Consider the following 26,602-nt stretch of genomic DNA (forward strand, 5'->3'; position numbering starts at 1 on the left):
TTTTCATCAGTCCAGATTGAGTTCATTGTGGAGAAAAGTCTTCAAATGATAAATTACTGACTAAAAGAAACATGATTATTGACACTATTTTGAGAAGATTTTTAAATGGAATGAATTTTTTTTTCAAATGTTGAAAAAGATCACACCACTTTTCACCTGTTCGTTTGTCACAAAATTCCTCATTTTTTGAACTACTTAAAAGTTGACACTGCGGCAGTTCTAATACTTCCGCGCAACGCTAATGAAGGCAACGATGTTGTGTTCTTTTCAAAGAGCGCAGAATATCTCATACTGTGCTCGCTGGTTCTTCTGTCTCGTACTGAGGACCATTCAGAAATGTGCATGAATCGCAGCAGTTCCATCACGAAACTTAAATATTTAATGTGTAAAATATTACTGAAACAAAATCAAAACTTCTGGGGACAAAATTTATTTCCGGGGACAAAAACGGGGACATTTGCTCCCAGGGGACAGCAACTCAAAATCGGGGACGTCTCGTCAGTCTAAGCTCTATGTCGATGTGTTGTGTAAGTTGAAACTGTTAGTTTATATTTTAAAAGATTATCGAATGTTTTCACGTTGGTTAGTTACTGTAATGTAGTTATAATAGTGTGTCATTATGTCATTTTCTGCGAGCAATAGTGGCGTTACTCTGGTTGTTGCCTGCGTGTAGGAATGGCATTACGCCACATTCCCACCAAGGCTGATCTCGTGAGCTGCCCACAGTATATACTTTCCTGTACTTTAGAATACCTACACGAAATGACAAACAGCAAAAGCACTGTTATAGTGTTGAAATCAGCGTTACAGTAAGTACTTGTCACTAAATGTGTTAAAAACTCTACTTTTTTGTTATATCTATGGAGAAGTGACTTTTAAATTACAAAAACAAAGATTAACTGCAAGAAAGCGTAAATACTGTAGTTATTTTGGGTGTAAACTAGGGAATCAGGATTTTCTGTCTTCACTGATATACAAATCTAGATGAGTATTTAAATACGAAGGAGTGTCTTTTGCTATGTCCTTGGTGTGGCGGGAATCGAGTAAATATATAAACCAGCGATCATTAGAATACTGCACTCTCGGGCTAGCGTCACTGCTGACAAGACACTGTCCAAGCGTGCATTCGTGGCTGCTGGCGGGTATGCTGTCTCTCTATCCCTTGTGCACGACGGAGCAGAGTTCCTTACCCTCCATGCACTCTACCCATTTCAGCGAGTGCTGACGACCACTGATATAAACGATTGCTACTGCTGCATGAGTCTTTCCGCTATTGGCATGAACAAACACATTTTGAAATAAGTTACCCAAATATTCCCGCAGTTATTCACCCTGTACCCTATGCTTATGAACTGCATATACCTGTTCTCCTATCCAAATTCTTATTTTAGAGGTATTCATGTAGGCCCTAAGATGTCAAGGACGATGATGATGATGATGACGGTGATTATGGTGATGATGAGATTAATAACAATGAAGTAATTATAATAAAATGAATAACTGTGATAACACTGATATAGAGACTCCGGTTAATGGTGCTAACAATAACGTCAAGAATAGTAATAGGCCTATTCTATTTTGTAGACGTTTATAACATACTATTGAAATGTCGGTGTTTCAATACATCGCTTGTTATGATTTTTTTAGGAACTTCTCTGGACAGTATTTATAACATGATTCTTTCTTCGGGCCATTTATATAATCATACACATCCTTTGTGAAGAATTTCTGTCTTGTAACATGACTACAGTTTTTTAATTTCATTATGCCTACTACATAGGATACCGCTGACAAAACCATATTAAAAATAAGTCTATTGAAAATACGGAACAACGTTGAAAGAATCAATAGGCCTACAATTTATTCAGTTTAGAAATGAGTACCTAGTGGACTACTTGGAGACGAATAAAATCGTCATGGACGGAAGACTGTAAATACTGTAATCAAATGTCGATAGAAGTAATTTAAATGAATTATTAAAATACATTAGAATCAAATATAGTGAAAACTAAACAAGTCCCTATAATATCACTATAGCCTATTCTACAGTAGACCTAATTCACGCTAGAAAAATGATACATAGTATAATATTGATACGCGTAACTAAAATAAAGTAGAAAATAAATTAATATGAAATGTCACGGAAAGTAAACATATTGCAATAATAAAAAAAACTGGGCTCGTCCGGGATTTGAACCCGGGACCTCTCGCACCCTAAGCGAGAATCATACCCCTAGACCAACGAGCCACACGGACGAAGCTTTTTAAATTAAATGTATTAAAGCACTACATCTTACATTTATATTCCTTTTCAATAATCAATATAACAGCAAACACGAGCCGTACTGTCTTTTTATAGGATAAAAAAAGGAATTCATTTCAATTCGACGTTACTAGTACATAGACACGCACCTAACCTACAAACACCTTTTGGTGTGTGCTGAGAGAATCCAATCTTTCTCAGAAGATTCGTTCAATGGAATCCGTTTATTTTCTACCGATGGTATGTTTTATTCTTATACTAAATAATTAATAACACATACTGTACAGTTTAATGGTATGCACAGAAAACAAACACTATTCGTCGCATTCAGATCAGTTGTATGTTACGTTGTCTTGTCCTTGATGTACTATGCCGGTACTGTACTTACTGTGCTATTGTCCACCCACATTTTCATAATTCGTACACTGTCCAAGACCATGTCCCTTAAATCCTTAAGCAACGCTTAAATCCAACGAATTAATACCTACAGTATGTAGATTGCTAATAGTTCAACGAGTAGCCCATGCATAATTTCCTCAGGGGCAGGGATCTGTTCATTTTTATAAATATAAACATATACTGTACCTGCAATTTAAAAAATGATCCCTACAGAGCATTTTAATTTTTATGGCACTGTTTTGTGCTGTTATAATTCCAAGAGACTGTGATGGTATTAGTAGGTTATGGGTACACTGAAGTTACTGTAGTAGGATATGGGTTCATTCAATGTGCACCATAATAATTAGGCATGTTTCCACTATTGGAAAATATAGCAACCTATAGAAAATGTTATAGTAAAGGGAACTTATCAATTTCATCCAATATATCCAGTGCTGTCATGGGGGCCATACAGGGCCATACACCGTATGGGAACCTACAATTTTTTTTTAATTAGGCCTAATCGTATGGGGGAAAAAAAAAATTTGTCTGTACAGAGGCATATGGCATATGGGTGCCTAAGTTTTGTATGCGGAGATCTGTACAGATCTTAGATCATCTCTTGCTGCTCCTAATGTACTATTTTGTTTGATGTTCATAAACAAAAATTGTCCACCTCTGAGCACTGGAATCCAGAATTATATAAAATAATGGTTGAAAAACAAGAAGTGCTGCAAATACCAGTACACACTCCAAGATTCATCGAGACAAGTGTGCATCTATGGTGTGGCTACATGGTGTATTCTTTAAATCAAGCTTGTTGTACAATTAAAATGTAAAGCATAACAATTTCTTTACTTCTTCTTTAATATTAAAAAAAATCATTAAATGACAGTCGGAGAGATAGAGAGAGGAGAGTAAAATATATTTCAAGGGAGAAAACAAGGGGTGGGGCATAAGGCCAAGAGAAAAATTACCATGAAAACACTGAATATAACTAAAAATGGTGAGTCTGGATGCATGATATGCCACCAATACTCTGCCAGGTGACCAGCCAGCAAGTGTAGGCCCTACTTAATTGACACTTTTGTGTGGGGTTGTCGATCACAAGCCACTGAAGCAAAAATGGAGCAGAGATCGGTATTACCAAGTGCTGCACCTCGTATTTCTCCTCTAATAACGACATTCTTCACGGTACAGAATCTCTTGCATCCATTACATTTCAAACTTCATAAGATTTACCCCTATTTCTACAAAATTTTTTAGCAGTTGAAACAACTCCTGTGCAGTTGAGGGTTCCTAACAGACAATTGCCAGCTTGAGGTTGCAGGAGTTGTCGCTGTGACAGCAATATCTTGCAAACTCTGTTGCCATATCCTCAGTAGCTACTTGTTAATGTACAGAATTGAAACATGTTTGTGTCCTGTCTGCCCATATTGACAGTTTATTTAGCAGAAATTTTGAGCTTGAAGTGTTCCAGCCAAAATTATATGTCAACGTTGCCTAGGAATAAAATTGTCAACAATGACTTAGTGGACCCATATCTTACTAGGTCATCTCCAAGGATACCATACATCTTCTATGGACCATGACATATACATAGGTGGACCCATATCCTTCTAATACTGGCTGTGACGTTCATGGAGTTCTTTGACGAACTTGTTACTTGTAAAATTTGTTACTGAAAATCATTAATAATAATTCGTTGCGTGACAGCCCATGAAGGGCCAAGGCCGATCAGCTGGACGCTGGCCTCACTTCCACATGCTTCAACAGAGGTGAAAGATCATCCAACCAAAATGGGTTCAGAGTGCAACCTGATTGCTAGTAACTGTGCCATTCCGATGCTGCTTTTATACTACAACTGCTTATAACAGCCAAAAACAGTCTATTCCTGAAAGCTGAAATGGCACAATCTAGATCCCTCAAAATTATAGCTGGAGCTGTCAAAAGCAGACCTATTCGTAGAATAGCTATGCAAACCTTAACAGAAAACTTAATCTACGTAAATAACTAATAACAATTAATAGCAATAATAGCAATTACTGTACTAATAAGGAAACTTACTGTTAAAAACTTAGTATCTCACAAAAGCAATGACTTTATCAGAAAAAATCAAAACCAACATACATAATCACCCATGGATCCAGACACCAACTACCTGTAATAAAACTGGAAATTGAAAAAACCTTCCGAACTCAACTGACTCAATATAATACTGAGGAAATTTCACATATAAACACAAAATACACAAACATTTTAGCATATAACCTCAAACTTCAAGACATTCACATACAACTGGATCTCTAGGAACCAGTCTGAAAATCAAGTGACCCACTTGCTGGCCAGGTATTCACAGTGCCAGGAAGAGGAGAAGCATAGAAACTATAGATTCTGTAGTAAAGAAGAGATATTCAACTGGTGCATGGTATAGGATATATACAGTACCGATGGTTCACATACAAACAACAAGGAGATAGGCTTTGGAATATTTAGCACAGAATTTTCGCAATGAACACCCTTGGAAAAATATGGAAACAATTTCGATGGAAAACTAACAGCAATAAAAACAGCTCTACCTAATGTTTTACACAGGCTACATATAAAGGAAAAAACATTAATTCTATCAGATAACAAAGCAGCATTAGGGAGCATATCCAAAAACAACATAACATCAGAAAACATGCAAGATATAAAAAGAACTGTATAAAACATCAAATCAAGAAATAAAGAAATTGTTTTCCATTGGATACCATCCCTTGAGGGTCTGCTTGGCAATAAAGAAGCTGATAAAATTAGCTGAAAAAGCTACCCAAATTAAAGCAGAGCCTGCCTTAATGTAGAAGTCACAACAAAATGCAAATTAATAAGGGACTACTGCAGAAGATTGGAAATAAACAACGCTGAAGAACGGAACTGAAAGGAAAACTATATGAAAAAGTCAATGAAGAAAGACACATTTCAACAAAATCTCAAAGACAAGCAGTAGCACATTTGCGATTGTTTATATGACACAGTTGTCTCATTAAACATCTCAACAAATTTAACTTAACAACAATTATTATAACTGCCCAATATGTAACAAAAATGAAATTTTAAACAAACAGCACTTTCTCCTCTGTGATAATTAAACTCTGATAATAGTTGAAGCACTTTATAGGGAAGCTAGAGAAAGAATGATGCAACTGATAGTAATTTTAAAAAGACTGATATTATTTGGTATTTGAAACAAAGAAACTGCAGATATAAAAGACGGGTTTACTTCCTGCATCAAAAATACAATGTTTTCGTAAAAGAAAAGTATTGTTCCTGGGCAAATATTACAATTTCCGTCGACTCCAATCTTCAAAGTGTTGAGCCTTTATATTGTTCAATAAACATAGTCTCATGTTTTGTACTTTTTTTTTTTGGCTAGGCATAGCATGACATAGTGACTAATGTTTGATTTATTGAGGTTGTATGGTGAAGTCGCTCCCAAATTAAAAATGATGACTATTTTTTTTATACTCCAACACTAAAATAATTAATACGCAAGTAATTCCAACAAACCGAATATGCCGCCATTCAAAAATCAATCAACTCGATACATGAAAGCAGTGTTGCCAACAGTTGTTCATATAATCCTGCTACATGGCTTTCGAAAACCCACGATTTTCTAACAAAAATCTCTAGATTTTAATATGTATATTTTATTATTATTCAATTTTATAATAATAATAATAATAATAATAATAATAATAATAATAATAATAATAATAATAATAATAATAAATAAGTGGTACCTATAGAGCACAAGTTTAACTTTCGCAGAAACTGGTCAATGAAACTTTCGTTTCAGCACAATGTAAGACATTCAATTTTATACACATGCAATTAGTACTGATAAGAAATATGTAATTTGAAAATCACTCACTCAAATTAGCAGCTCCTCCGGATCATCTCCATCTGAATCCTCTAATGCAGGAATATAAGGCTATGACTGTGAGGTCCCAGGAGTAGTAAGTTATTCCTAGCCTGGCCATTTTCATTTCTGTATATAGCCAAGGTACATAATAATATGTCCTCCAAAATCTCTAGTGGTACCTGATAATTCTTAAAACACTTATTCATACAATCCAGACCTGCCTGTATTGTCAGAATTGCATTCATTAATAATTGTCCCAATCCATTTTTGTAGACTTCATGACATTCATCATACTAAATATTCTCTCCACTTGAGCATTAGACCAAGAAAACACAAGAAGATCAACCAACTCTTGAAAAAGATTTATGTTAGATACATCCCTATAACTGGCTACTTCACTCCAGAATTCAATTGTGTTTGTCTTTAAGTTGCACTTCACGTAGCCCACTCTTTTATGAAATCGTTGCTGATATTAAGGCCCCATCTCAATTCACTGGTCAACAAAATTAAACATATTTTTTGTTAAAAGATAAAAAAATGGGTGATTGTTACAGAATTTTTCGTGCTGATTTCAGATCTGTTTTCAAAATTTTTCTATCACCTAGGGTTTTTGAGTAATTATATGAAATGTACTTTATACTTTTCTAGTATTAATACCTTGTAATATTTTACCTAAAATCATATTTATTAACCTAAAATTGTGTGAAATAGATTTTAGGCTGTACTACGCTTGAGAAACATCTCTTTGACTGTCCAGCAGTAATCTGACAGATTATTTGGGCTCCATTTTTCCTGGTAGCGCCTTTCCATTTCAGAAAAATCCTGATGAAATGCTTGCCAAATTCATCGCTCACTATCTGAAGGTTTTGAGGAAAGAAAGAAATAGATGAGAATCCAAGAAGTTATTATGAGAGATATATGACACCTCACCACGTTATAGTTTTGAATCAGCTCGCTGACAAGTTCTCTGTAATCTTCTGATCTGTGGTTCCTAGAAAGTAACAGTCTGTTGAATGATCCTTAGGTTCCCGGCATATCATTGGAATTGGAAAAGGCATATGATGAGATCCTTTTAGCTAACCAGTTAGGCTAATAGAATTACATGGAGCACAACAGATTTCAGGGGCCCAGTTCCTGTCCTCATCTATTTTGCAATCAAAAGAACACTCGTAAGATCTTTCAACTAGTGCAGTAAAATTCACGTTGTGCTTTCAAAGTTAATTAACCACAAACGTAACAAAAATTGTTTGTGATTTACACAGTATTTCGAGGTACCGGTATGTTTCACTTTATAAGATACTTTTACAACACTTAAAATTAGGACAAAGAAAATATGGATTATGAAACTTGTTTCATGATTGTAAGTTTCAACTCAACTGAGAATTAAAGGTACAGTACTAACTCTTGCAGTCTTATGAGGAATAAAATTCATTTTTATGAATTCCGACTCCACAGGCAACAGTGATCTAAAATTATAGGTCAATTGCTAATTAAATATTTGAAATATTTTCTTTCCAATAGCATGTAAAAGACTGTATACAGCAATAAAAATAAATACATTTTTCTAAAATTACAAAAAATTCCAACTTTATTTCTGAAATCAGCAGATGACATTACGTAAGAAACAGCAGAAATTGTACATTTAACAAAATCATTGCTGAGTAGTATTATTTATGGATAAATGGCACAGAGAAAGGTTTAACGATATTGTACCGGTATATTTGTAAAATGTGTAATAGTTAACACTGTCACGATACACATATTACACAAATAATATTCTTTAACAGTGGCGTATACTGGTTTAAGGGTCTGGGCTACCACTGACCCTATTATTACACAAAATATATTTAAAAAACACTATAATAAAATTCCTTACCTATTTATATGTGAATTCCAGACGTCTTGATTGGGACGAAAATACTTTGATGACTTCGTCATTGAAATTACAGTTGGGCCGCTTGCGAAGTTTCTGTAGAAATGACTTTTCAATTGACATCAGTGACGTTCTTGTGTATGAGTTGATCTACAGTAGGATTTTATTCTCTTCAACGCAGAAAATGTTCTTTCTACCGATGCTGACGTAGCTGGTATTGTCACAATTAATGTTGCCAATTTAAGGACTTCAGGAATAACTTGGTTCAGCTGGTTTTCATATATGGCAGATAATATTTCATGGATAGGTTTGTTCGAAAAATCAAAGATTTCTGCTGAATATATTACACTTAATTCATTTTTCAAACGTACTTGATCAAAGTGACTGTTATAGGACTGAAATAATTTGTTTAGTGCCTCATTCGGGAAGTTTTCTCTATAAGCAGAAAATTTTTGAGAATCTAGAAGATGTGTGAACTGAAGCTTTCCATAATCAGAAAATCTGTCAGTAATTTCCATGTGCATACGATCTAGTATGCTGTAGTACAGCTGCCTGTATTTCAATTCATCATCTCCTTTTCTTCGCTGTAATGGTGGTTCCATTGTATTGTCTGAAGAATTTTCATATTACTCCATATGGACGGAAACCCACTACGTCTGAACTCGGATATAGTATGTTTTAACTTTGATACCTCTTGCAAGCAGTATGCTATGTCTAGACTTTTTGTCTGAAGAATATTGTAGAGCACATCTGTATGTGCGAACACTCTAGCATAGACTTCAAGAAGAAATATATTCTGAAACTGTGTGAAAAAATACAAATATCCTTGAGCCTGCACAATTACATCAACATCCCAGTTTTCTTCAGAGTCATTACAAATGATATTTTCAAAGAAAGCAGTCAGTTGTTCTCTGTATTACTTTACTGTATTTACAAGCCGAGATGTAAAATTCCATCTAGTTGGTGCTACTTTTGAGAGTTTCTTTTTCATAAATTCCTTGAGTTTTTCTGATCTTTTAGGAGATGATGAGAAAAATGCAGCTAAACCCGACAGTGTTTTGAAAAAAAATGCGGCATTCTGGAATGGATAGAGTAGTTTGTTGCAAAACTAAATTGAGAACATGGCTGTAACAATGGACAAATAGTGCTTGAGGATACTTTTCTTGAACTTTTGTTTTTAAGCCATTAATATTTCCCGTCATAACTGAAGCACCATCGTATGTCTGTGCAATTAACTTATTGCCGACATTGTATTCTGCTATAACACCTTCCACATGATGAAACAAAGCAGCAGCAGTCTTGCCCGAATTGACATTTGTGAATCCTATAAACCGTTCTTGAACATTGGCAATACTGTCGACGTATCTTAAAACAGTGGACAATTGACTCTGATTAGAGCAGTCACTTGTTTCATCAACAACAATGGCTTCAGGTGCTTCTTCTATTTCAGATTTTATGTTCTTTATCATAACCCCACTTATAGCAAATATTAAGTCATTCTGAATTGCGGGAGCAGTACCACGGAATACTGTTGAACTCTCAAGATGATTGGCCAGTAAATGGTCAAATTCACTTAAGGAACTTAAATATTCAATATAATTTCCTCTATTGTCTGATTCCACACTCTCATTATGACCCCGAAAAGCCAATTCTTGTTTTCCTAGAAAGCAGACTGCGTTAATAAGACGCAGTAAAATCTCCCGATTTTTTTCACAAGAGCATTGTGTTGGTTGATGTGTAGAACTTTTTGCTTATCTAGCTGTAAATCAATTCTTGTCTTCCCAAAGTTTGCAAAGTTCATGCTACTATAAATATGAGCTTTTGATTTGTCGTGTTTTAGGACTGCCGTTCGAAGGGAGTTCATATTAGAAAACCCCTCTTTTGACCACACATTAGTTTCGCGGCTAAATAACAAACATGGCCAGCAAAATAGTTTAGACACTTTAGAACTACCACACAACCAATTTCACTTACCATATGATGTTGAAGTGAAATGGCGTGTGTACTCACGCTGTTTTTCTTTTACGTCCATGGACAAATTTAACTCAGGAGTTGGTCTTTCCATTTTCACAATTTCAACTTTCTCGTTGTATGTACGACGGTTAAAAGGCACTTTTAATAAACCTTCTATTACACAGTCATTTTCAACACAAACCTCTCCAGAAACTTGTTCTGCCATATTTTTCACAATATCACTTAATTGGGAAATTAAAAACTTAATAATTCACAATTAATATAACTCTTAGACACTCGAACAAATCACAAATTTAAAATACTGCACTGCAAGAACACAATCACATTAATAAGCTAGCGTACTAAGCATATTGTTGCTTCGCGCCTTCCAAGAAACCCATCACGAGAGCGGCAACTCACCCACCTACAGTGCACGATGGAAACTTGAGGGAGCGGGAGGACGGGGAGTTGTGCGACGTGAGCGGAACGGTCACAGGCTACCCTTCGCGGCAGCGGTTTCTCCAGTGATGCCGCCTTGACAACTTGTTTCTTTTCGAGAGCAGAGAGCGCATATAAATCTAACAATTACTTTAATTTTAATTACTGTGGTAAAACTAATACGGTAATACAAAATTATTACATTATGTTATATTATAAACTTTTTCTTTTGTAATTTCCTTGGGCTACCGCGCCGGTAGCCCCGGTAGTCCGCAAAATACGCCCCTGTTCTTTAAGCAATTGAATTTAATCTGTCTGTAATATATATATATATATATATATATACATTATATATCACAGTCTTTGTTGATCATGTGAAGTACTAGTGCACAGCAGCAGCAGATGCTCGATTTTTAACATTTGATTAGAATGCCACCACACTTACATTTTATTACTGTCCAATTGTTAGAATCGACTGGTATTAAACTTGCAAAAACAACAATAATACTGACATGAATTTCATTTCAGAAACTTTAAAGATTAAAAACCGCTAGTATTCCCGCTAAGCGGGATAAAATAATTTTACCGCGAGACGGTTATCAAAAAAAGCTAGATTTAGCGGGAAAACCGCTGAATTGGCCACACTGCATGAAAGACTGTTCGATAACCCGTAGAATGCAATGTAGCCAATGCAGTGGTTGTGTCGCCAGATACGGTGTTTTTTTTTTTGTGTTAGTTTAGCAGGTAAAAATTATCAAATTTGCTTTGCTGATATAGAGATTTTGCGACTTTCTAACCATCGCAGAGTCAAAATAATCTCATTTCACATTGATAACATATCAATTTAGCGACTTTTTACCGATTTGAAGAAGATTTCTTATTAATCCAGGTCCACACCTGTGGAGTAACGGTTAGCGCGTCTGGCAGCGAAACTAGGTGGCCCGGGTTCGATTCCCGGTTGGGGCAAGTTACCTGGTTGAGGTTTTTTCCGGGGTTTTCCCTCAACCCAATATAAGCAAATACTGGGTAACTTTCGGTGCTGGACCCCGGACTCACTTCACCGGCATTATCACCAACTCATTCAGACGCTAAATAACCTAAGATCTTGATAAAGCGTCGTAAAATAACCTACTATTAATCCACTTGGCGATCCTGGACCAAAGTGAGCAGCAGTGAGCAGCGAGTTATAATAAAATAACTCCAACTTGAGCAGCTTCGAACCACCCGCCATGTTACATCAGTGTTGCCAATTCAACGGTTTTTTCGCTAGATCTAGCGCTTTTCATTGTAAGTTTAGCGGGTAAAATTTATGAAATTTGTATTGCTCATATAGAGATTTAGCGGTCTTTTTAACATTCACAGCAGTAAAATGATCTGATTTTGCATTGGCAATATAGCAATTTAGCGATTTCTGCACTGTATTTTAGCGGGTTTTTTAAGAATCGAGTTGGCAACACTGACTTACATTTTCTTTTCAAAATCAAGCGCAATGGGTTGGTATGTATATTGCATGGGTTTGTAGTTTCTGCATTTATTTTGAAATACTTTTCAATGTCAATAAGTAATTAGGTTTTATAAATAACTTAGGTTTTGTGGCCGTTAAGGTGAATGTTACTTATGTCCCAGCCACTATAGGAACTTGATAAAATACCTTTAAAATGCCTTGGATTTATGGTATTGATTAGTAGAAATTGATATGATCACTGGGAGAGCTGTAAGACCACCCAACCCGCCCTAGACACCAGAGGAGAGGGATTCGATCCAGTGCTGTGGATTGAGTTTCGGCGTAGCTCAGTGGTTAGAGCGCTTGGTATGTAGAACCAAGGACCTGGGTTCAATCCCGGCGCCAGAGCGAATTTTTCTCCTCCAATAACCATTATCAGAGCATTGTCATCTGTCTTGTTTTAGACATCCAGAGGCAGTTATGAAGTGGGTGTTAGATTCTCTGGCATGACTCACACAGAAGATAAAGCTATTTTTGATGAGCACAACAACCTGTATAGTCCAGTGGTACTAAGACAGGGAACACGATGCGACTCCATATCACAACTCCTGGCAGCAAACATGCATGAACTGGTGAGTACAGAAATTGAAGTAGCTAGTCTCTTTCCTAGTTCATCAAATAGTTTACTTACATTCTAAATTTCTAATGGCATTTATTAGTAATTAATGGAGGGCAGTTTCATGTACACTAAAAAAAAGGGCAAAATATGCATGCACATATGCACTTAAAGACCAGGATATATGCACTAAAAATAACAAAATATGCATTGTTAGATTGAATAAAAAACTCCCTTTATTTTAAGCAGTGTACCGGTACTATTATTTATGGTTCTTCTGTAAGAATATTGAGACCCCATTAGTTATTAAAGTTGCGTGTCCTTTAACCCTCTTGTTAAGCAGTAACTTACACTTCTGGTACATTTTTCGTTAGGCATTGCTGATAAAACTAATGCAAAATTAATCATTTTCTTGCCGCTAAGCTGTTCTAAAATACAATGTACTCTTTGACTATAATTATGTGTGTGTATTCCGCCTTTGCTTATCATACAATTAAATGAATTAATTAATTAGTCATATTTTCTCATTAACGTTTTCGGTACGTAAATTGTACCATCTTCAGATGTATGTATATGATGCTAATTGTTAACCAAGCCTATGGGTACATGTATCGTGGACTTAAATGATCAGTGTTTTTGTGCATGCTGTGCTATGTCGGTGAAGTGTTGTCATGATTACATAAATGATTACCTTAACTCTTATATACTATTTGCTGGTACAACACTTTATCAAAATTAAATTAGAATGTTTCAGTCAATATTTAAAACACTATTTAAAAAACACTGTTTAAAAACCTGTTTAAAACTATTTAAAAAGCACATAGTTTTTACATCACTTTAAATATATGAAGTATGTGATCACTTATTGTGTGGTGTTTGCCGGTGTGAAGTTAAATGAGGCACTTGTGGTGATCTTGTTATTTAGCGTTGAGCTGGACGCAGTATCGTAACATGGCTATGTTTGCTAAAAGTGATGTTGAGACACTTCTATAAAAGTTGATGGCATTACTGTGATTTGTATCCATAGATGTAATATTATAACAGAATGAAGGTTTTCAAGTCCATGGATTTAGTATCGCCTGGCGTGTAGTTTTAACGTGTATTGATCTGCTCGTGCTTGATGCTAGGCTGATACTAGCATCAAGCATGAAAAGTAGATGATAAGATGGTCTTTTTTATTTTGATTATCTGTTGTATTAATCTCATTTTTCATCCAAATTAACATCCCAATATACTTTTACACAGAGTCGGCAATGCATTTGATTTTGAAATGCTTTGTTGATTGCCACAGAATTGTCCATAGTGATTTGCCGACAACAGTGCACTGTCTCATATTGTCAGATTGCAATAAATAAAATATAACTCCTGTAATATGGTTCAATGTTTGCTTTTCTTCTGTACCGGTATTCAATTTTTGCGATTTTCCGTATATTATTAACTTAGTTTAAACACCAGTTTGCTTTTATGTGCGTTAAAAGCTGAAATATGCATTAATGCTTTAAAAATACATATATATGCACTATAAAATCTTGGCCTTTGGTTACAGAAAACTTGAAATGCATTTATACATGGGTCATTCAATAATTAGTGGCAACATTTGAATTAATAACAAAGTAAACATTTTTGGAACAGTCACATTGTTCCAGTGCTCAGAAGTAATCTCCTCCAACATGAAGAACCCGCCTCCACACCTAAGGGAGATGACAGATGCCATCAGCTTTCACATGCACATCATCACTTGCCGATTGTGGTCTGCCAGTTCCACATTTTTTATGAACATCTTCCCTCCCATTACAAAATGCATGTGTCCATCAAGGCATGGTATGATATGGTGAAGTCTCTCTACCACAAGCTTCCAGTAATGCTGTATGGCATTGTCGAGCATTCTTGCCTCTTGCAACCAGAATTTTAATGAAGCATCTTTGTTCGTATTTGCTCAACATTTTAGAGCACTAGAGATAACAGTTTACAAATTAAACTCACTACAAATATAATCTTCATCTTACGATGTTTGGGTGACGTATATACGTCCGTTGATGTGACATATTAATGTAAAGTTTCTTTCCAGCCATAAGCAGTGCTGACTAAGATCAGATGCTATGGACAGTACTCTATAACAGAGTCGCCAGTATGAAAGGATAATTCCGAGCCTTTGGCGTGAGACGAACTCGATAGCTCAGTGGTAGAGTGCCTGACCGGAGACCAGGAAGTCGCAGGTTCGATTCCCGCTCGAGGTTGTGAAATTTTTCTTTCATACCATGGCATGATTGTGACTATAATAGTATTTAATTCATCACTACAAATATCTTATAAATGAGATTATTGTCTTCAAACTCACAGATAACACACATCAGATGTTCTTCTTTCTCATTGTTATCAGCTTGCATCATTTGCCACTGTTAACGTCACATATAAACATTGTTCCCACTAATTATTGAATGACCCATATTATAATGGTAGAGCATATGATTTGCAACTAAAAAGTAAAACGTGGAAATATGCTAAAATCCGCCCCTAGTAATTAATGTCAAGTGGACATACAACCATTAGTGATATTCGGCCGGTTCGGATGAACTGGTTGTTGAATTATTTCTAGGTAATATTTGCAATTACCAAGGACAAATAACTTACTGTGTATGTTTAACGTAGGTACATACGAGAGAAATGGTTGTTAAACTTCTTGAATATTACCACTGCATACAACAGTTATTGAATATGTATTATTAAAATTCTTTTCTAATTACTATTCAAATTATTAAATTGCCGTTTAAACTTGAAACAAATTTACGTAATGCGGAATGTATTTGTTACCAATCTACTGGTTATGTCGTTGGTTTTTTTGTTATATTGCTTATTGCTACTACTATATTTCCATCACCATCACATAAACACCAACTCCACCACTACCACTACTACCATAAAAATTAATTATTGTTGTGTGGCAGGACTGTGCGTTTTTGATCGTAGACCCATTCCAATTTTTAACTTAGAAGGTAGGAATTAAGTTCTTTGAGAGCAGTGTGACTCAAAGAATGAGAATCATTGCAGCTCTTCTCAATATCTTTTTGAACACAGATCAGGATTGTATATTTCTCATCCTGGAAAACTGTGCACTATTTTTTTATCCTGGAAAACTGTGCACTATTAAGGCTAATGGGTGTCATTGGAGATACATTATATTATATTTATATATGACCACTTTGTTTTGTTTCTCGTGTGTCAGAATTTATAGGAACAGGGTATTAGCATAGTCCGTGCCTGGGAGTCCAATGTTCTCGTTGGTCTGTGATGTGTGAATAGGTTTTGTCTTTGAACATCTTAAGAGCTTGGTACCAAGGTCATACACGAAACCTATCTATGGTGTGTGAATAGATTTCGTCTTTGAACGTCTTAGAGCTTGGTACCAAGTTCAACACGAAACCTATTCACCCACAACAGCCCAACAAGAACACTGAACCCTCGGGCAGGGACCACACCTACAATAGTGAACTACGTCCTGCAGTATCAGTTGCCTCTGATACACTGAGATCACTTCGCCTGAATGTGTCTCGCCACTGAAGATGTCTACTGTAGCTGTAGACGAAATGTCTGGATGCAACACCACCAGTAGACCATGGCCTCTCAGCTCGAAGAATCCTTTATCTATAGATGTCGACCATAAAAGCCTACATTCTAATGTTAAAGCAGTATTTTGTTATGAGATTTGATCTCATATCCAATATTGAGTTTTCCATAATGGCATCTGTTATTAAGTAGAGTATGGCCAGAGAAATTGCCCATTCTCCAATTATCTGCATGTAATAATAGGCTGCTATGTTGCTTCCACTTTGAAATCTGTATACAGCAGTGACCATTTCACTTTCCAGATGACGTAACAGATGAATCTTCCAGATCAGCTTCCCATCCAGTACTACATCTCCCATTTCGAGGATAGAAGCTACTTCTGGCATCTCTAGTGATTTACGTGGAAGGTACAGGGGCCAGAGCACAGCATTGCAATTAGCAGGATTCCCAATCTCCTCATCCAGATGCAGACTGGTAGGTAGGCAGGCAGAGATTTTGTGTTCATTATTCATGACATGGTCCCGCGCCGTGGCGTTGCGGTCTAAGGCATCCCGCCTAGGACTCGCGTTATGGAATGCGCGCTGGTTCGAGTCCTCATGGGGGAAGAAATTTTCTCATGAAATTTCGGCCAGTGTATGGGACCGGTGCCCACCCAGCATCGTGATGTATTTGGGGAGCTACGATAGGTAGCGAAATCTGGTTGCAAATACCAGCTATAACGGCTGGGGGGATCATCGTGCTAACCACACGATACCTCCATTCTGGTTGGATGATCGTCCACCTCTGCTTCGGCATGTGGGCGTGAGGCCAGCAGCCGGCTGGTCGGTCTAGGCCCTTCACGGGCTGTAGCGCCATGGATTATTATTATTATTATTATTATTATTATTATTATTATTATTATTATTATTATTATTATTATTATTATTATTCATGACATGAGTACTGAAGGAAGGTTTGGGGTTATACGCAGAACTGAGCTAGATTTCATTAATACTCGTATTATGATAAATCCAATTTAATATATACTGGTATATTAAATTAAATACGAAAGTTATAAGTTATAAAAAAGAAAATTATTTTGTTACAGTGTTCGTAGTACACTAAAATATCATAATAATAAATAACTCACTGTTCTTATGGAAGGGTGACACCCACAAAAGAGCCTAAGCTTTCAGAGTCACTATTGGAACTGGAGATGGAGCTTAGTGAAATTAGAGCTCTTAAATCAGTTTTCCAAAGTGTCCTTCACCCATGCCTTCTCCATTTCTTTTTTTGGCGTGTTTCAAAACCCACCTCTTCTTTATGAAACACTTTTTCGATTCCTTTCTTAGTTAGTCTTATTACTTCATTTTGTCGTTTCTTCCTACCTTACTTACTGGCTTTAAGGAACCCAGAGGTTCATTGCCGTCCTTACCCACCTCTTCTTTATGAAACACTTTTTCGATTCCTTTCTTAGTTAGTCTTATTACTTCATTTTGTTGTTTCTTCCTACCTTACTTACTTACTGGCTTTAAGGAACCCAGAGGTTCATTGCCATCCTTACATAAGCCCACCATTGGTCCCTATCCTGTGCAAGATTAATCCAGTCTCTATCATCATATCTTACCTCCCTCAAATCCATTTTAATATTATCCTCCCACCTACGTCTCGGCCTCCCCAAAGATTTTTTTCCCTCCAGTCTCCCAACTAACACTCTGTATGCATTTCTGGATTCGCCCATATGTACTACATTCCCTGCCCATCTCAAACATCTGGATTTAATGTTCCTAATTAAGTCAGGTGAAGAAAACAATGCATGCAGTTCTGCATTGTGTAACTTTCTTCATTCTCCTGTAACTTCATCCCCCTTAGCCCCAAATATTTTCCTAAGAACCTTATTCTCAAATACCCTTAATCTCTGTTCCTCTCTCAAAGTGAGAGTCCAAGTGTCACAACCATACAGAACAACTAGTAATATAACTGTTTCATAAATTCTAACTTAAAAATTTTTTGACAGCAGATTAGATGATAAAAGCTTCTCAACAGTATAATAACAGGCGTTTTCTATATTTATTCTGCGTTTAATTTCCTCCCGAGTATCATTTATATTTGTTACTGTTGCTCCGAGATATTTGAATTTTTCAACCTCTTCAAAAGATAAATCTCGAATTTTTAGGTTTCCATTTCGTACAATATTCTGGTCACGAGACATAATCATATACTTTATCTTTTCGGGATTTACTTCCAAACCTATCACTTTACTTGCTTCAAGTAAAATTCCCGTGTTTTCCCTAATCGTTTGTGAATTTTTTCCTAACATATTCACATCATCTGCATAGACAAGAAGCTGATGTAACCCGTTCAATTCCAAACCCTGTCTGTTATCCTGAACATTCCTAATGGCATATTCTAGAGCGAAGTTAAAAAGTGAAGGTGATAGTGCATTTCCTAGCTTTAGCCCACAGTGAATTGGAAAAGCATCAGATAGAAATTGGCCTATACGGACTCACTGAGACACATTTTAATTAATCGGACTAGTTTCTTGGGAATACCAAATTCAATAAGAATATTATATAAAACTTCTCTCTTAACCGAGTCATATGCCTTTTTGATATCTACGAATAACTGATGTACTATAACCATTAATTTGAGTCTTCTGTCTCCATATGAACAGCTTGGATATTTAGTAAATCCAAACCTGAGGTCCAAGAGAACTGTGCATGAAGATGTCATTACCATTGAGTAGACTGTCCTAATGTGCTACTCACGTATGTTTCTACAGATTGTTTCTTGCTGAAAGATACCATGTTCGTGACTGTTCTCATGATTGCATGACTTTTGTACAGTTTTTACAACAGATCTCGATTGTGACATACTAGACTCAGATTCATGTTTCTCTTCCCTCTTCGTCAGCTCTTTTCCAGTTTTGATGACAGTGGACTGATTTATTTTTAAAGCTACCGCAGCCATATTCACGACCGTGTTCACATCTTTGTGCTCGAGATATTCTCGTACCAAGCACACAATTTCACATGCTTATCCACGAATTGGGGCCCCCTTCACATTATTGATACTTTCGTCTGTCTTTCTTTGGTAGTCACTCTGCTCCTGTTACAATTTTGTCCAGATTGCGACATTGTTATGGTGGAAATTGGCACTGTAGCTATGTAGACTTACAAATTAAGACTAACTAGAATGAAACCATAGAAAAATAACATTAATTTATTAAAATTAAACCATTAGTTAAAACTGAAACTATACAAATAATAAACTTAACAATTTGATAACTAAACTAAGGATGTATGTGGCAATCCCATCTTCACTTCGTGTTTGGCACCAGAAAGACAAGTTACGAATCTAGTTCCTAATACCAGTAGCTGAACATACAGAGAGCAAATGGGAGTTGAAAAATAAATGTTATATAACTGTCCTACATTCCTGAAAGAATAATTACTGTATCTCTATTTGCATAGAGTTCGCTGATATTTTGTGAAGGAGTATGTTCAACAGGAGCTTAGCTCTTCTTTTAATGTCCTTACTGTCCGAGATTTCATGGAGAGAGTTTGTATTGCCTCCAACAAGTAAGTTCTCGCCACCCTCCACATGTTTTTCTACCCAGAGCTGTCTTTTGATGGAGGATTCTCACTTATGTTGGGAGGATAGGCAGAACTCAGAATTAGGTTTCTGCTTGCCTCCCACATATTGCGGTTAATTCGTATAGTAGTAATATCTCTGGACGAATTCCTTTTGAAGTAGATAGTATGCATGTCGTAGATTTATTAATGTAATTTCAATAAAACTACTGTACTTACTCTTTGCGTATATTAGCCTTGCTATTCGACCTCTTTCGATCCAAGAATTTTGAATGAGGGCCAGATCAATATCATTTTCTATCACTAGCTTTCAGAATGCAGCCAAGGCCACCGCTTGTGTTTGAGATTTCTTTAGAGCAGAGGTGCTTAATTCTTTTTGCACTGCTTTCAGGAGTGGAAGATCCGCATGGAGTGGTGCACAGATCGAGGAGGAAAGTACATTGAAGAAGACAACATTTCCGTGGAGTAAATTTTTCGGCAAGTAATTTTTATAGCATCAGTCTGGGTACCTTTATAACCACATCTCGTATAAGATGTATTCTTCAGTCCATACAACTTGGTTGTGTGTAACAGATTTTTAGATCTTGTGAACTACACCTAGAGACACTCCCTATACAGTATAAGTAGGTAGATTGCTAGATGGCATTATTAGTTTTTAGTGCATGTAATTCGTAAGTCTAGTTACGAAATGCAGTAAACTTTATTATGAGAACGTTGAGTGTACATTTTAGCAAGCAACCAATGAGATTGCAGTTTATGTATATGTTTGTAATATGAATTGTGCTTACATAAGTAAAACATATTTAAGGAGAATGTGTGTGTTTAGTTCTTTGTTTAAAAAACCCGGCCACCTATCCTAAAGAGTTTTCCCGCCAAAATAATTACACGCTTTATACGCCATTTATAGTGGCTCCTGGCTGTGAATGTGCAGACAAGTGGAGAGCAAATGAATTCATTTATTTTCTAAGTGCTGCTTATATAGGCTACAGTGGAGAACTCTTGTGGACAAATTGTACACTGCCAGATCTTCGTGAATTTATTCTAAGTCCAGAAGTTCAAGGAATGCATGTATTTCTGAGCTTGTTATATTAGAGAACTCTAGAGCACCGAGTATAGACTATTACTCAGCACACCAGAGTTCTCTAGTGTCACACAACAAAACATGACAACTGAAAACCTATCCCTCTACTTATACTATTGAACTCTATTACAGTGAATTGTACTCCGTCTTTCATTTATATAGTACCGGTACTTAAAATGAAATAGATTCAATTACATGAATGGAGTTGTGGATGATCATAGTGACAACACCTCCACCCCCTCTATTTTTACCAGAACTTCAGAAATTACTGATATCATCATAACTGCAGCAAAACAGTCTATTCCCACTATCAAACAACAATCTTGTAGACCTATGAACATCTGGTGGAATAATGATTTAACTTACATGAGAAAACAACAGCAATCTGCTCAGCGACAATGGATGAAAACGAGGACAGTTGATGACAAAATAAAATATAATAAAGCAAGGGCAAATCTCAGAAGAAGTATTCTTGAAGCCAAAAGAACAAGCTGGCAGCGATTTGTTGGGTCTTTAAACCCAAATACTCTGCCTACAACTGTATGGAAAAGATTTAAAGCCATAGAAGGCAAGAATTACGAACACATCACTCACCTTAAAGATAATAATCAAACAATAATAACAGAAAATGCTAAAAAGGCAGAACTCTTAAATTCACACTATGTCCAAAAAGCTGACTAATAATTCATCATGGCCTAAATATATGAATAAAGAAGAACAATATCTTACAAGTAACTTTCAACTCATTTTTCATCATACTGTTATAACAGACAATGCTTTTACCACTGAAGAAATAAACTTGGCAATATCAGAGCTACACAATTCTGCTACAGGAGAGGATGAAATCCATAACAGCATGTTATTAAATTCCTCTAATAAAATTCGGCAAGAAATTCTCCATTTCTTCAATAATATTTGGAAAACAGGCTTTTATCCTAGAACTTGGAAAAATGCAATTGTAATTCCTATTCTCAAACCAGGTAAAGACAAATTGGACCCTAAATCATATAGACTGATATCTTTAACATCCTGCATTTCTAAATTACTGGAACGCATTGTTCACAGAAGATTAACCTGGAGACTTAAACTTTCAATCTTTTAAGCCCATATCAGTTTGGCTTTAGGCCATCATGTGGCACAACTGAAGCTCTATTATATTTTGCTCAAGAAATTTATAAAAGTTTCACAGAAAAGAAGACCACATTAGCTGTAATGATAGACTTTGAAGCCGCTTTTGATAATACTCCACACAGATCCATTTTATTACAATCTATGAAACTTGGTATCAAAGGCAGAATGCTAAGATTTCTACATACGTTTCTTAATGAACGAACAATTCAAACCTCAGTAAATAATCATTTATCTTTATCCAAAAAAATTACAGGTGGTATACCTCAAGGTTCTGTTTTAAGCCCAAATTTATTTAATATAATGTTACATGACTTACCTGATGTTGTTCCATCTGAGGTAAAAATAAGTACCGGTACCTATTTATGCAGATGATGTTACAGTATGGGCTACGAACAAAGATCCAAACGAATCATTAAGAGTTATACAAACAGCTGTAAATAATATCAATAATTGGACATCCAAATGGAATCTCTCTATCTCACAATCAAAAACTGAATATACTGTCTTCACAAGAAGATATAGCCTAAAAAACTATAAACCTCACATTTATTTGAATAATCAAGAAATTCAGTACAATCCAACTCCTAAGATCCTAAGATTAATTTTTGATGAAAAACTTTTATGGAAAACACATTTAATCAATGTTGCTTCGCAGTGTCTACCACGTTTAAATATCTTCAAGATCATAGCTAATAGGAAATGGGGATCAGATATCACGACAATGCATCTGTTTTATAATGCTTATATACGATCAAAATTTACCTATAGATGTGAAATATAGGGAGGAGCATCAGCAACTCATCTACAAAAAATTTCTGTTCTTCAAAACTCAGCCTTAAGATTATGCCTAGGAATACCAAAAACCAAGTCAACTGTTGCCCTAGAAATTGAATGTAATATAATATTCAACCACTCAGACACTATATATTACAAAAGGATCTAAAAATACATTTAAAATTGCAAGCCTCATCCAGATCTCAGATATTCTTCAAACTGTCAGATGATATCCTGTGTAATTTCTATAAAATAAAAAAAGAAGAAGTACCAATCTATATCACAGACACACTCATTGTTAAAACTCCAGTTATGAACGAAATTCCTCCATGGAAATGGATGATTCCAGAACATAGCATACAAATTCCAGGAAATCATTCCAAAAATGATCCTCCATACATTCTTAAGTTAGATTCCATGGAACTACTCTGCAGTACATATAAGGATCACCTTCAAATTTATACAGATGGATCTCTAAATCCTAATAATGGGACATCAGGAGCAGGATATTATATTCCAAAATATCAAGAAAGTTATTTCATACCATGTTCATCCTCCTCCAGTCTTGACACGGAATTGCTAGCTATTGATGCTGCTCTTCAGTGTGTTAGTCAAATTTCTGAAAAATCTATCTGCATACTTACCGACTCCAAGGGGGCTATATTTAATATAATTAAATATGTACCAAACCTATATGCACATAGAATTATTCCAATTCAGAAACAACTAAGTAAACTAAAAGAACTCCAAAAGGAAATAACATTTCAATGGATACCTAGTCATTGTGGTATACCTGGAAACGAGAAAGTCGATAATATTGCAAAACAGGCAACATATTTGCAACCAAGACCTTTTCAAGTGATATCTCTATCCAATGCTTTTGCTTCAGTAAAGTCTCTTTTTACAAACCTATGATCAACAATTGGCTCTCTTCTGACAAAGGAAAAATTTTACAGTCTGTACAAAAGAAACCAAATGACCTGGAAATGTACAAAAACTTGCCCAGACATGTTCAAACATTTTTAACAAGAGCCAGAACAGGTCACATTGTCACTCAATTGTACCTACACCGATTTCACATTTCTGATAATCCTACTTGTCTGTGGTGTAATAATCATGATGAAGATCTGGAACACATTCTTCTATACCATCCATCCATAAACCACAAAAGAAGTAAATTAAAATCATCAGTACCAGTTGCAGAAGACACAGCCCTGCAGTATATATTGACTACACCCCACCTCTGGCTACTAGCAACAGGCATCTATAATGAACACCGATCAAAATACCCCTCATTTCTCGTGCAAAAAAAAAAAACAACTGAATAGATTATAGTGGACTATAGTGGACTTTATGTTGTCAGCAAACAGCTGGATACATTAAGAAGATTGATTAAAATGAAATAGACACAAAAACATTAATGGATCTTTAGTGAAAATATTCCATGGCCTTCTGTACTGTAATACAAGTTTTAAGAGATTTCTGGGCCCCCTCATTGCTTATAAATTGCTCAGTAGTATGCACTATGACTTGGGCAGTGTATGAACTGAGAAAAATTTTGTAGATTGTCCTCAGATGAATTAGTTACTTCTGTAATGAAATTTACTTATTTTCATGTTCGCATATGTGGATCCGAACATGCACAGTATGTCAAAAGCATACTGATGAAGTTTGACAAATCTGACGTATGAAAAATGTGAATAAAAATCAAATAAACTTCTCCTTTTACATTTCACCTTCAGTTCACTATCACCAGGCACGAAGCGTGCTATGAGACATTGAGACAGAGTCTACCGAACTTTATCTGTGTTTATAATAACTAAAATTCTAAGCTATATTAATATTTGGAGTTACGAAATTACTGGTTACATCGATCAGTCAACATGACTTTATTATTGTAAGACAGCTTGCTTGCTTGCTGGTGGCGCACCGCTATGTTAAAGTGAGTTGCAAGGAAACATGACTTAACACTGTCTCTTCGAGTCTGCCATTCGACTGGTTTTGGGCGTGTGGACCGAGTAACATGCGCATGCATAGCACAGTTCACTATCAAACCTCTTGTGAACGCTGTGAGACATTCCCAATATTGTCTCAGATCTCTCGCGTCTAGCGTGGCTGGCAGGCAAAAGTGTAGCAATGAAAGCTTAATATTTAGCGCACCAAGCATTAATGTTATAGTGGATTATTAGTTATCAATTATTTTTATAAAATATGTGATCAAAGGAATTCTGATTCAATTGACATTTTATTAAATACAGGTTTCTTGTCCTTATCTTGTGAACAAAAGTGCGACATGAAAAATCGAAAACCTACTCCCAATTTAAATATAATTCATGAGGATGGTAATGTTAACAGGAAATTCAAAACACAATGGTATTCAAAGTACAAGCAGTTGACCTGTAGCACAAATAGAAATAAATTATATTGTTTTGTTTGTGTTATGTTTGGAGGTGAATCTGAGTGGAGTAAAGATGGCATCTCAACAATAAAAAATTTTGAACATGAAGTGTGTAAGCAACAATCTTCGCAAAAACATTTATGGAATAGTGAAAGTTTTCGTATGTTTGGCCTCTGTCAGAAAGTTTGTGTCTTGCTGCTATTCAGCACATTGAAAAAGTTGTGTCATTATGTCATTTTCTGAGAGCAAAACTGGCGTTACGCTGACTGTTGCCTCGGTGTAAAATTTACATTACGCCACATTCCTACCAGGGCTGATCTCGTGAGCTCCCCACAGTACATCCACAGTGGATGGTTCTACGATAGAGATGGGGAAAAATAACAATACTTTCGGAATAGTTCCTAGAAAAGAACAGTAGGTCGGAACATACTGTTCCAAAATAACAGTAGGATTTTCTGACGGACTGTTCCTCAAGGAAATTGTAGTACTGTATAACATACCATCCAACCATCTTGTCTGGAACACTCCAGATACTTTCTCAGAAACCGTAACAGTTCCAACCAAAGTGTTCTTGGATATATACAGTAGTTCCTTCAAAGGTGAGTATTATGAGGAGGGGGGGGGGGCGAAATCTTTAACTCCAATGAAATATCAGGACACATTTCAATATTGAACAATAATTTGCAAATCAGCTTCAATTATGAGGGGCAGTTAAATGAAAACACTGTTTATATATTTATCTCACTATCAATCCCATTCTTGAAAAAGCTTGTGAGCTGTCTACCAAACCAGTTCTTTACCAATGACACACGTCTTCGTCCGATGCAAAACTAAGTCCACGAATTTCTTTCTTCAACTAACTACACTCTCCAAAAATGTTCCTAGAAGTTTGTGGTTGAATTAAGATTCACTTTATGTATCAAACCTCATGGCAAACTATTTTCCTCTAATATGTCTCTTCCCACAGAGAGTAAAATCTTGTACTATAATTGCTGGAAGTACAAATAATTTCTATTAGCTAATCATTATGCTTCATATGAAGTGTAGGCTACTTTCATTTTGTGACTATTCTATGTAATTTAAGACATCTCAAAGAAAATCATATGATGCTTCTTGCAAGCAATTGCCATTATCTGCTTTAATTTCAAATACAAACTTTTTAACACTTTACTATTATTTCTTATACTCATCATTCCCAGATAAATTGACTTGT

The 26,602-nt window shown here is 35.8% G+C and overlaps 1 long non-coding RNA gene and 1 other non-coding gene across 5 annotated transcripts; one reads left to right on the plus strand and one right to left on the minus strand.

Moving 5' to 3' along the window:
* Positions 1–2,176: 2,176 nt before the first annotated feature.
* TRNAP-AGG (transfer RNA proline (anticodon AGG)) lies at positions 2,177–2,248 on the minus strand. The gene has a single exon. It is a non-coding gene; the product is annotated as a tRNA-Pro (tRNA).
* Positions 2,249–2,386: 138 nt separating this feature from the next.
* Positions 2,387–20,812, plus strand: LOC138706392 (uncharacterized). Of its 4 annotated transcripts, none has more exons than XR_011333976.1 (4): positions 2,387–2,503; positions 12,718–12,885; positions 16,736–16,907; positions 20,397–20,812. It is a non-coding gene; the product is annotated as an uncharacterized lncRNA (long non-coding RNA). The 4 variants fall into 4 exon arrangements; XR_011333977.1 differs by lacking the exon at positions 2,387–2,503 and adding an exon at positions 12,278–12,619; XR_011333978.1 differs by lacking the exon at positions 12,718–12,885 and having other exon boundaries at positions 2,412–2,503.
* Positions 20,813–26,602: the final 5,790 nt, after the last annotated feature.

Source organism: Periplaneta americana, chromosome 9 (genome assembly GCF_040183065.1).
Source record: "Periplaneta americana isolate PAMFEO1 chromosome 9, P.americana_PAMFEO1_priV1, whole genome shotgun sequence".
Classification (NCBI taxonomy): Eukaryota; Metazoa; Arthropoda; class Insecta; order Blattodea; family Blattidae; genus Periplaneta; species Periplaneta americana.